Genomic DNA, 13,717 nt, shown 5'->3' with positions numbered 1-13,717 from the left:
TAATAAGTCAAGCACGGGAAATCTTGTCGCAGATTTTCTTTGCGATCTACAACAAACAGCATCTAAGCTTTCACTTGAACATTACAAAGTCCTGACTTTTCTAGATATCAGTTCACAATTAACTTGTAAAACATACGCAAAAAAATTATTGCTTGATCACTAAACGAAAAGTTACAATTGTTTGAGGATGAACCAGAAAACGAATAATCAGGAGTCTCGAGAACAGAAGAATCAAAAGCTTCTGGCGACGATGAAGGAGGCTTTGAAGATGCAAAAGACGAAATCCAACCGTCTAGCTCGTGGACAAATTACTTCCTCTCACGTTAAACAATTGAACAAATTATACACAAAAGGTAGTGCAGCTTTTGGTAGCATTGCTAACTTGAAGAAAGCCAGCGGTTTACCAAGATCCAAAGTGGTTCAATACCTTCAGTCGAAAGCCCCATACACAAAATACAAACAATTCAGAAAAAATTTTCCGAGAAAAAAAGCTGTTGCATACAGAATAAACGAAATCTGGTCTGTCGATGTGGCGTATATGGATAAAATTGCCCAACACAACAATGGAGTCAAATATTTACTGGTGGCTGTTGATGTTTTATCGCGATACCTACGGGTGCAACCAATGAAAGCTTTATATGCAAAAGATGCTGTTGAAGCGTTCAAAAAAATGATCAAACAGAAAAAACCAGAAAGGGGTTGGACAGACAAGGGATCCGAGTTTAAAGGTGAATTCAAAACATTTTGTGAAAAGAAGGAGATTCATTTATATACAACAGAAAACGAAACCAAGTCCGCATTTGCTGAGAGGAATATTCGATCGCTCAAAAACATTATTCACAAATACCTGGAGGAAAATTGGAATTGGACTTATAATAGGGAATTGCCCCAGTATGTAAATACTATAAACAGTCGTGTTAATCGTGTTACCCAACTTGCACCTAATAAAATTTTTAAAAAACATGAACCGTTTCTAATATCCCTAGCAATTAGCACAAAAAAGTACAAGCTGAAATACGAAGAAGGAGACCTGGTTCGGATTGCAAAGCCAGACGAAATATTTAGGAAAGGTTATAAACAAAATTACACAGACGAAGTCTTCACAGTATTCAAGGTTGCCACCCTCAGTCCACCAACATACAACCCTATAGACGCAAACAGCGTTGTAATTGAAGGTAAATTTTATGAACCAGAATTAGTCCAAGTGAACATCATTCCTGTCGAAGATTAAACATGAGTATTAATAAACAATTTACTATTGATTTGATATCGAATGCATCAATGGGAATTTTCACCAATAATACTATGGCCAAGTTTCGAAATCAACTCGCCCAACCACTACAGTTAGATGGAGATTGGCAAGTTGCCCTTGCTTCAATATCATTTCCATCAAACATCAATAATGTAAACTCAGCCGAAATAGTTGCATATGTCAGTTCTGGCGCTGAACTTGATGCTTCACATAACCGCACCGGACAACTTCGAAGAATTCGCAAAGGTATATACAACAGTTCAGAAGAGCTTCTGGAAGAAATTTTTCGAATCGCTCAATTGAAACAGTTTGACTATGATTTTGACACTGTAACGCAACAGTTAGTTTTGAAATTTGGACCTAACGAAGGTTTGTCATTCGAAGATGAAGAAGTACCCAATATTCTTGGTTTTAATGGAATAAGAGATATTTCGAATCAAGGTTTTATTCATATAGGTTACAAGTCAGAAAATGCAGGCAACTCTTTGAACCGACATGTTGGAGATTTTCCAGTTGATATCACTTGTGGATCGCAGTTAATATTTGTATACATTGATATAATTGAACATCAGAACGTTGGTGATGAGAGAGCTCCGGTAATAAAAATCATTGAGTCTGAAAGACGTTTGAGAAACGGTAGCATAAACACAGTGACACCCATACACCACAAGTCCTACACAAATTTGGATTACAAGCCAATATTATCAAACAACATTCAGAACATCCAGGTAGAGTTGAGAAACGAAACTGGAAAACTAATTCCTTTTACTGGAACCGGAAAAGTTATAGTCAGTTTAAAATTTCAAAAAAATTATTTGATACGGAGGCATACTACAGCAATCAAGCATCTCAATCAATGCCGCATTTTTCCGGACACTACAGAAAAAGAGGCAGCGGTTTTGGAGCGCTTGCTGCAGGTATTGGAAGAGTTGCTCTGCCATTAGCACGCAAATTTCTCTGGCCCGCAGCGAAAAAGATTGGTCGTGATTTATTGGTTCAGGGAGCACCAGAGTTAGTAGAAGTTGCAACCAAAAGAACGTCAGCAAAACAAGCACTGAAAAGTACAGTAGCCAAAACAGCTCGCAAACAAATAGGTGGATCTCTTCAATCACGTATTACATCTGGTTGTAAAATAATTAGTCGAAAAAGACGACAATACACGAGACCTCGCTCAAACCAAAAACGAAAAATCTCAACCAGAAGAATCATTTCTCAAAAACCCCGTCCAAAAAGGAGTCGTCTGGATTTTTTCACGCGAGTGAAAAATGCGAACTAATATTGTAATACCATCTGAAGCTACTCACAGTTCTTTAGACTTATTTGAAAAACCACATTTGCTGATAACATTTGATCAATCATTCGAGCGAAAAACAGGACCGCTTTATTCGCCTTCAGGATCATCATTGCAATTTGAAGTTGTTGGTGATCGCAACAATTTTATTGACTTGCAAAAAATTTACCTGGAGATCAAGTGTCGAATACTTCAAACAGATGGAACGGATTTGCGCTACACAACTGGTGACGCTAATGCCAGTGATCTTCCATATTTTGTTAATAATATCCTTCATTCACTTTTCGCCGACTGTACTGTTTCTGCAAATGGTGTCAAAATTTCAACAGCTAATGGACCCTATGCACACAAAAGTTTCATAGAAACTGAATTCTCTCACGGTACAGACGCAAAAAATTGTCAGGGCTACGAGTATGAGGAAAACCCGGGCACTATTCCAGCAGCAATATCAGATATAAGAAAAAGAACAGTGCGACAATCCGCACGTATAACGTTATATGGAAAGTTGGCGGTTGATTTCTTTTCGTGTGAGAAACATTTGATTATTGGAGTTACGTTACGCATTTCAATGAGAAGATCTCAAGATGACTTTGCTATCATCAGTGAAGACGCAGCAAAACACTACAAGGTTAAAATAGATGAGGCTAATTTATTTATCAGGAAGATGACGGTGTCAGATAATGTTGTAGGTACAATTGAGAAGACATTATTGAAAACTCCGGCAATTTACCGATACAATGAAGTAATTACCAAAACATTCTTGGCTACAACAGGCCAACAAAGCTGGAAACATGAGGACATTTTCACTAAAGAGCCAATCAGAAGAGTCATTGTTGCATTATGCGTTGGTACAGCATTCATCGGTATCAATACCGCTAATCCATTCCATTATCAAAAATTTGGTTTAAGAGTGATAACCATTTATCGAAATGGTTTTGCAACGGCTGGAACTCCAAAGTCAAAAACTGACAACAAGAGGTTGTACTACAATTCAATGAGCGCATTAGCCTATGTAGAAAATGGCCACGGAATACCTCTGAGTGAGTTCGCAAACCATTATATAATGGTATTCGATCTGACCAGCACTCAAGAGGCAACTCATGACTTTATTCATCCAGAGCTCACAAATTCATGAGTGTCGGTCGAACTCAAGTTCGATGCAGCGTTAGCTCATAACGTTGAATTTTTTTTTTTTTGGAGAAAATGCATCTACTATCTTCCCATGATCACATACTGATGGACGAAGACCAAATTCATCATCAAGTGAAAAAGTGTAAACATCTCAAAATCAAATTCAGAGGGGTTTATGCTGCTGATAATTATCCTCTGAACTTGCAAACCAACACATTTAATATTGTTAATGCATCACGATCCAACTCTATTGGAACCCACTGGGTAGTTCTAGCTAAACGATATGTATACCCAATAATATACTTTGCAGATCCATTGGCTCTACCCTTGACTACCTACAAGGATATTTTCAACCGTTTACAACAGTGTAAAGACTTGGAGATAATGATGGATATCATGGAACATAGAAGAGACATTCAGTCTCCATTGCAATCCTCAGACTCCCAGCTTTGTGTTTTTTTTGCATATATATTGCTCATTATTTTTATAGTGAGAAATTTCCATTTATACCTGATGTAAATGAATTAGAGTTGCTAGCTTTTGTAAAACATATGAAGTAAAACTTAATTTAATTTTGAAACAACAACATTTTTTGAATATCAATTTTTACAAAATTGAAAGGTTATGAAAGAGTTTGCGGTTTCTCGCACAAAACTTCCGTGGCCACTAAGCAGAATATCCATTATCTGATAAAAAGTTGAGGAGTGTTCACCTAGCATAAGCTGACAGAATCGTTTCAAAGTTACATCAGGGACTGTAGAAGAACGTTTGTTTGCCGTAAAAGTACTAATAGATTTTGTTGCTTCCTTCAAGGGTGCAGGAAGTTGTTTCTGAATCTTGGTAACTGAAGAGGAAGTTGATTTTGAAAGGTACTCAACAGCAACATGTAGTCGTGAAATAATTGCACCACGTTTAACACAGTCTTTTTGCGTTGGCTGAATAAGTAATTTGAAACAGTTAACGAGACACGGTATCACCGCAGGTACATAAATGGAATCGAAAATATTATCATCCTGCGAACCAAATTCATACATAACATGATAATGATTTGAGCCAAATGTACATCCTTCGATAACTGTTGCAGATGAATGATAACAATATGCATAATATTCAATTGTTGCGTTTTCAAGTTTTGGTTCCTTCTCACTAATTTTATACTTGAAACGTTTTTGAAATTTCTTGAAATATTCGGGACTGTTCTCATACCTTGCCTCAACCATAACGAAAAAAAAGAAAAAGCTAATTAACTAACTATGAATGCATAAACAATGACAGGAAGCAAAAGGTATAATAGAAATTATTCCGAATCCTCATCGACATTTACAGACGTTTTTGGTATCTTCTATTGGCGCTGAGTTGGTGTTTTGCCGGCCCGTTTTGCTGGACGTTTTGAGTCATCAGTTGAATCTGGTTTTAGAAGTGAATCGATCAAGCCAACTGGTTGATCAAGTATTTGTTCTAGTTTTTCTATGTTCTGACATATCAACCGAAACTCTCGCGCCGAAAGTGTAATTTTTTGATTGAAATCCCAATCGACCTGTTCACTATCACGTTTGAACAATTTCAAGGATAAGTAGGTGCCAGTGGTACGATAAGTCTCAACAGCAGCCCTAACAAGCCGTTTTTCATTGAGCAAGAGATCCAAATGAAAGTCGCTGTACTCAGCATCCTTAGATAAAACATTACTCATAATGCTGCATATATTGAGACAAACTGTATCAAAGTAATCTGAAACGATGAATGACAAATACATTACTGTTTGTTGGAATGTAAACAATTTAAAAACCCACGCCAACATGCCTAGACAAGATTACAGCTGAACAACCCACCCACCCACCCTAGCGTGTAAACAAATCCATACTCCTCTATCAGCTATGACGTTTATACGAAATATGAAATTCAAAAGTTCGGAAAAAATCTACCCTGCTGAATCAAGACCCATTCAATGTCACAATTGTCCAAGGCAATTTAAAAATTTCCATTCACTAATGCAACATCGCCGGGCCAAGCATTATAAAGGCCATAGCAGAAAACAGTTTTACAAGTCCCGACCTTTAAATCGAAAAACTGACAAATATCAATAGCAATGGATAAATTATCTCGCCTCCTCGAGTCTATTTATATTTCCCGAGAGCACCCCAATTCAACTCAGTTCAATATGACACAATTCTATTTATAGACATGACGGAATAATGATGAAATGGTTAAGTCATATAAACAAATCGGTCTGCAACAATTTTTCAATCTTTCCGCCATTGTTTTTTCTTGTTGTTCAATATAAGTTTTGTGAAAATTCTTTAGTTCTTTGGCACCTTATTACATTACTGCAAGTCTTTTGTTACTTAACCTTCTTCTAGAATTTGCTTTCATCCTGCTTTTTCATTCATTCCATATCATATAAAAACAAAATTTCAATTCTCTTGTTCTCAGAATTGATTCTAGACTCGGTGCTGTTAAGTCTTTAAAAAACTTTCCTTACAAAGAAAACTGTGTGCTTTGTTACCGTTTAAATCCGTGAAATCGGAACAAAAACATCTCAATTGTTTATCCATTACCTGCAATATGGCTGTTGAATTTTTAGAAATTGCAAAAACAAGTGAGCGAGGCACTCGAACCCTTGTGCGAATGTGTCACAACTTCGAAAATATTGTCCTTGTAAAGGAAAGTTTTGATGATCAGACAGAATTATGGCATACAAAAAACAGCTTTATTGTTCCAGTTAATTACATTGAACCAATACTTGAATACACAAAACAAAACGATTTATTTCATCTTACAAAAACGCCAGAAAAATCACCACGACAAGAAGAGTCTCCATATGCTCATCGATATTATGGATGTATTACTCCCATTCAAACAAAAGAGCAGGATGTCGAAAAATTGAAAAAGCGAACAAGAAAACTTTTTGCAGACTACGATCATGAGTGCATTGAAATTTGGGAGAATCAATTGGGGCAGCTAGAAGAAGTTGAGCAAATATCTGGTTTTTGGAATTTTGATCAGTCGCCAAGTGAAGAAACAAAAACCCCAGAAAGCCTCCCGTTGCTTGTCAACAATTTTTCTGATGATGTTTTCAAATGTTATGCCCCCGTGAAGAAAGTCATCAAGTTATCTCGACTCTAAACAAAACAAACCCACCTCAAATTCATTGTGCATATTGAACATTTCATTTGTTGCTGTTCATTGTGTTCCAACGTATGAACTTTGTATTTCCTTCTTTAAACTAGTTCTTAATTTAATTTTCTCTAACAATCAATCTTAGCGCTAGACATTGCATGATTTTTTGAGAGAAGGATTTAGGCTATGCGGCGAAATTCAGACATTGAACAGACAAGTATGTGAGACATTGCCGTAAACAAATAAGCAAAAACAGACCGGGTTGTAATAAACCAGTTAAAGCTTGGATTTTTCATATCATGACGAACAGTCAATAAAAATATTTCACCAATTGCTATTATTCAGTAGAGAAAGTGAAACAAAACTAGGCTATGTAAATAAGAAGTAAAACTGTGAGCTCAGAATCACCTTTGATGAACCAACAAAAACTAGCATAGCAGGTAAACAAGTGCATCTGTGATATTGACACAACAGTCTGGTAGACTTGCTGCCCCCCAACCACTATTTGTGGAGCAGTAGCTTTCAGTCACAAAAGTAAACAAAAAAGATGCGCACTCTGATTGGTTGAGAGTGTTGTAAAAATGTGTCCCCTCCAACAGTAAATTTTTCTCATTTGCTTTTTGCCTTAACTTTCAACTCAAGTTACTGAAGTAATTTTCAACAGTCTTATCAAAACTAATCAGCAACAGCAAAAAACATTCATTCTTTCCACTTGAAAACTTTCACCCCAGTTCCTTATTTGTCTCAAGTTCTTACACCTGTAATGAATTCAGAGAAGTGTAGAGTTTGCAAAAAGACACTTTCGAACAAACGAAGCTTACGTCGGCACATGAAAGATGTGCATAAACATTATGCACAAACAAACGTATTCGTGTGCGATGAGTGCGCATTTGCTAATGAAAAAGTTGTCGAGCTCGAGACGCATATGAGACAACAACACAACTCAACCCACCCACGCTATTGCCTATACTGCAACAAGTTTTTCACAGAGAACCTCAAGTACATGGAGCACATGAATAAAAATCATGGACTGCCAGTATGGGATGCTGATGCTGAAAACAATCAAAACTTGGGAATTCTTCATTCCGAGCAAGCATTCGGCGGTGTGTTGAAAACATATGACATACCAGTGGGATAGCATGAAATAGACTTGCTAAGTTTCATGCGTAGCAAACGTGATGAGATTGAAAACGTTGTTCAACTCAACACCCAAAATCAAGCACAAAAACTTCAGTTTAGCGCACTGGTACAACTCACAAAACCATCGAATGATGAAAACGTTAGCAGTCAGCCAGATCGCATCAAAATATACATCAACTCAAAAATGCAGCGGGTCAACTTCACAGGCTTGAGCAAATCCTGTTTCGCTGGAATGGTTGAACAAATGCTGCTCGCACTGGACAACTTTGCATCCCATGGTAGCGGTTGGACAGTAGATAGAATTGAAAACATTGAACTGAGACTCGCCAGGTCAAAGCCTATCGCAGCATCGTTGTATTTGGCCTTGCCTACTGACCTAGCAAAAAGCCAGTACCTGTTGTATATTCGCAACCGACAAGACGAGAAATGTTTTCTCTACTGCTATACAGCTCAATTTCGTAAGACATTCGGGCCACAATTAATACCGCCTAATGCTCCATGGAGACAAAAAACAAATCTAATTATGTACAGTTCGGAAAATCCAAGAGCAAAACAACCGGTTGGTGAATTCATGATGCCTATGGCTTTTCACCAAATGAAAAAATTTGAAGAGCTGAACCAGGTACGCGTTAATGTTTTCCGAAACTCGAAAAAGAAACTGATTCCTTTCCGCATATCAAATAATCGAAACTATATTTTCAACCTGGATCTGCTCTTAATAAGTGATGGTTCAATGCATCACTATGTCCTGATCACAAATATTAGGGGGCTTATCCATAAGTATCTTGGAAAACACCAGCGCGTTGACAATCATTTGTGTCGTAACTGTTTCCATATCAGCACTTCATTGGATAGACATGGGAGACATGAAGAAATTTGTCATCAAAGCACGCAAGCAATAACGAAAATGCCCAAAGTGGAACAGCAAAACTTTGAATTCAAAAATGTTCAAGCCCGATGGTTCGCGCCGATAATTGGATTTTTCGATCTGGAGTCAATAATTGAACCAGTTGCCCACAATTACAACACACAACAAAACCCAGTTACTAGGGCATTGGAGGAACATAAACCATGCACCTATGCTCTGCTCTTCGTTGCTTTGAATGAAACAAAGCCATTTTACTTCGACATCAAATGTAGTCCGAATGTCATGGTTGAATTTGTTAAGTCACTGGAGCAGATTGCTAGGGATATATACGATGTGAAACAACAACACAAAAATTTTTCCGGTGAACCAACAATCAATAAAGATGAGGCTACCATGTGCTGGATTTGTGAAACCGAATTAAATACATCTTCAAAAGATCCCACTGTTCTAGACCACTGTCACTTCACAGGAAAATTTCTGGGATGGGCACATGCGCAGTGCAACTTGAAACGCAAAACTTTAAACTTCACACCACTATTCGCTCACAACTTGGCAAACTATGACCTTCATCACGTAGTATTGGCACTGCAAAACCTGATTGAGAAAAATACAATTTCGGTGGTGCCAAGCACAAGTGAAATTCATCTCATTGCAAATTGGAGTGCATTTGAAAACAACACAAAACAAGAAAGGTGTTTGGACCAGTCAGTATGAGTATATCAGACTATTGGACTCATTCAAATTCATGAATGCGTCGCTCGACAAGTTGGTGCAGAACCTGCCAGCTGATCAATTCACCTTACTGGAACAACATTTCTTATCGTGGCCGACGAGGTCGGTTAATTTGTTAAAACAAAAAGGCTCATTCCCTTATTGCTTCGTCGATAGCTTTGAAAAATTACAAGAGGCTCAGCTTCCCCCTCTCAATAAATGGACAAACAGTTTGCAGCAGTACGAGGTAACAGCGAGTGAAGATGAATACAAGCGAGCCATCGAAGTGTTCAATTTATTCGAGTGTCGGAACATTGGTGACTACTACAATTTGTATTTGACAACAGATGTGTTTCTCCTCGCTGCAGTAGTACTGTGTTTTCGAAAAGTTTGTTATGACACATATGGACTCGACTGCTGTCAGTACTACACCGCTTCCAACTTGTCAGGGGATGCAATGCTCAAAATATGCAATCCCAAACTACATCTTCTAACAGAGAGAGAATACCTTGACATGGTTGAAAGTCTCATAAGAGGAGGCGTGAGCTCGGTTTACAGCAAGCGGCTGTGTCGCGCAAACAACAAGTTTCTTTCGGACTACAAACCAAAGAACATTTCTTCGTTGATAATAATGATCGAGGCCAATAATCTGTACGGAGGAATCATGGAAAAATTCTCCCTACCCCTTCATGAATTCGAAATGTTTGACAAAAGTGAATGGACCAATGAGCAGGCCCGGAAAATTTTGCGCCGAATATTGAATACGCCTGATGACGATGAAGTTGGATACATAGTTGAAGTCGATTTAAGTTACCCCGACAGCCTGCACGATCTACATTCTGATTTTCCTTTGGCACCCACAAGAAAAGCGATTGATGAATGCTGGCTCAGCGAGTACCAAAGCAGCTTGTTGGCCGATATGCAAAGTAAAAAACCCCCGCAGGTGAAAAAGCTCATTCAGACGCTGTTTGATAAACAAAATTACACACTGCACTACCAAACTCCCAAACTCTATGTCGAATTAGGATTGATAGTGACCAAGCTCCATAGAGTGCTTTCATTCAAACAGCAAAAGTGGCTCGCCCCATACGTGAAACTGAATACGGAAAAGCAAAAGCAAGCAAAGAATAAATTTGAGGAAAAATTTTTTAAATTGATGGTTAATTCGTCCTTTGGAAAAACTTGTGAAGGAAAGCGAAACCGAATGAAAGTCAAATTAACCAGCACTGAAGAGGAAACGCTAAAGTGGACAGACAAGCCCGAATACCAATCGTCAAAAATTATTAGTGAAGATCTTGTCACTGTATGCCTTCAGCAATCGGAATTACTTTGGGACAAGCCAACCATAGTGGGTGCCTGTATATTGGACTTGGCAAAGAAGTTCATGTTCGAGTTTCACTACAAAGTCATGAAGAAAAACTTTGACTGCAATTTGCTTTATTGAGACACAGACTCTTTCGTATATGAGGTGCGTTCACGAGACTTCTTTGCAGAACTACAGCGGAAAAAGTCGGTCGCTGAGCAGTTCGATTTCTCAAACTTTCCACCAGAACACCCCTTGTACGGCAGGGACAATGCCCGAGTCACGTTAAAGTTCAAAGACGAAATGGGAAGCATGCCAATTGCCGAGTTTTGTGGTCTGAAGCCGAAGCTGTACTCAATCAAGCTCGCTGAAGGCAAGTATAAGTCCTTTTTCAGCACCACTGTATCGCCATCCAAACGTAATCATTCAATAAAAACAAGCACGCTTTAGGCATTCAGATAGTTCAAGTTTTTTCTGCAGGCAGGAAAGCTCGGATGAGTTGCAAATGATCAAGTTTTTTTTCAGGTCCTGCTAAGCAGTCAGCAAAAGGAGTGACAAAAGATGCCCGCCGCAGTATGACCCACGAGCCGTACCCACTCTTTTGGGCGGCAAGGTGGTGCGTTTGCTGAACACTCGAATAGTTCAAGCAACCACAGGCTCCACACAATTGCTGTAAACAAGAAGTCTTTGTCAGGCTGGGATGACAAGCGGTTTATTATGAGTGACCAAGTTTCTATGCTGCCCTAGGGTCATCGTTCGATACGAGAGGATATGTTCTTCAAGTCAATATTGAATGAGCCCGATTGGGGAGCGGATGACTCGGGCGAAAGCGAGCAGGAAATCGGGCAGCAGGCGCAGGAAAGCGGGCAGCAGGAGCAGGAAAGCAGGCAGCAGGCTTCGGTAGCTGGGCAGCAGGCGCTGTAAAGCGAGCAGCACCCGCAGGAAAGCCAGCAGCAGGTGCTGGAAGGCAGGCAGCACCAGCAACAACAGTACAAAAACAAGCAGCAAACACAACATACAACAAACATTCCACATTCAAGCAGTATGCTCAACACAAGTTTAAACTCAGTTCCCGACCCAGGTTTTCACCAACGCGAATACAGCGAGGATGAATTAAACGAAAACGTGGTAGATTTTGACAATTTGTCAGAGTTTTCGGACAGTGGTTCCTCTACAGACGCAGCTTGCGATGGATTTTTTCTCAGTCAATAGAAGATTCAGATAGCAGCCCCCAACCTCCAATCACAATTGTTGAACAACCGCCAGCCAACCTCCCAGTAACGATTGATCAACAAAATCTGCAAGATCAACCACCTACCAGAAAGAGAAGACGAGCAAGAATTATAGAAAGTAATAGCGAAAAGGACTGAAGAACCAAACAAAACTAAAAAGTCTTGTCTCATCCTGTATTTGTACCTATATTGTCCAAAAAACACTTGTAGCCGGGCTTATATTGCCCAATTGGCTTTTTTTAAAAGTTAAATTTCTACCGTCCCCCCTTTTAGGGCTAGAAATTTCTTGTGTATAGAGAGAGTTTGTGATGGTGCACGCGTGAAGTGTGAGAAAGTGAAGGGTGTAGTCCAACGTACCAGGAGGGGTTGAACTGTCACAGCGTGTGACAGAGCACAGTTCTTCCTGCACATATCAGACTGTATCAAAATTCGTTTTTGCAACAAAATTTGTGTCGCAGAGAACTTATTCAGTCAGCTTTTCCGCTGCCATACATGCAGGGTTTTTCTTATTAATTTTACACCCAATAAAAATCAGTAGAGCCGGATTTTTTGAAAAATAGTTCCTACCCAAATATCCGGTCTACTAAAAAAGATTTTTCTTACTCAATTGTTGCGTAGGGTGATGTGTAGTTGTCCGTTGATACCCTCTTGGACAACGCGATCATGAATATCAAAAATTCTCCGATTACTACACTTTCCACAATGGCAGATATTCAAATCAATAATAGTTCTTCTGTTGATGCAAAATTTGATTTGGCCAACTCTTCTGATGGTACCTGAAGTAATGGTTAAGTGACTCTACTTGAAGTCACTGAGAACTTCTGGTATTTATTGAGAACCGTAAAGCGGCTCGAGATATTAAGTCAAAAATTCAAAGTCTAAGTCACTTCTGCAAAATCACTCAACTACGTTTGAAACACGCAACTCGTCACTTCATCGTGAAGTGTGTGTGTGTGTGTGTGTGTGTGTGTGTGTGTGTGTGTGTGCGTGTGGAGAATTTGATTTTCAGAATTTCAATTTTTAAAACACATCAAGGTTTTACCTAAATAACAATTGAAAACTTTTTCTTTTTAAAAACACCCCATCAAAATTTCGTTCGATAATCTTTTTCTTACTTGTTTTTTTGTTGTCAGGTGCCAGCAGTACTTCTTTTTGATTGTCGGGTTTCTTTGCTGACAAGTGGATCTCGTCTTGGATTGTCTCGAATTGGCAAACTTTTTGGAAAATAGTTTTTTAAACAATTTTATGTAATAATTATAGTCCCCTTGACCTATTCGGATCAGCTGACAATAATGTTAATCAGTTTATAATATTTAAAATAGAGAACCCTGACTTATGTGAATATCTCCATTGAGTAAACCAAAAATTTATGTTGGGGGGTAGTGTCTCAGGTGTAGTGGGGGTATTTAAAACCAAAAACCGCCAAACAAAAAATTTCCTTAATCAAAGTTTGCCAATTTTTTTTTTAAAGTTGTATCGGTTGGATCCTTGTCGGCTTGTAAAATAGGTATAAACGAAGAATAAAAAAACAGAAGCAAACTAGTTGCCTTTAAAAATTAGTGAAAGTGAAGTGAAATTTTTTGCACCAGAAAGTGAACCAGACGCATTTTCTTCAACTAGGACTTTTGTTTTTTTAGCCAAAAATGTAAGAAAAACAATTCTCCCCAGTTCC

The sequence above is a fragment of the Convolutriloba macropyga genome, chromosome 1, assembly GCF_964194025.1.
Source record: "Convolutriloba macropyga chromosome 1, txConMacr16.3, whole genome shotgun sequence".
Classification (NCBI taxonomy): domain Eukaryota; kingdom Metazoa; phylum Xenacoelomorpha; order Acoela; family Convolutidae; genus Convolutriloba; species Convolutriloba macropyga.
This window is presented reverse-complemented; position numbering follows the sequence as displayed.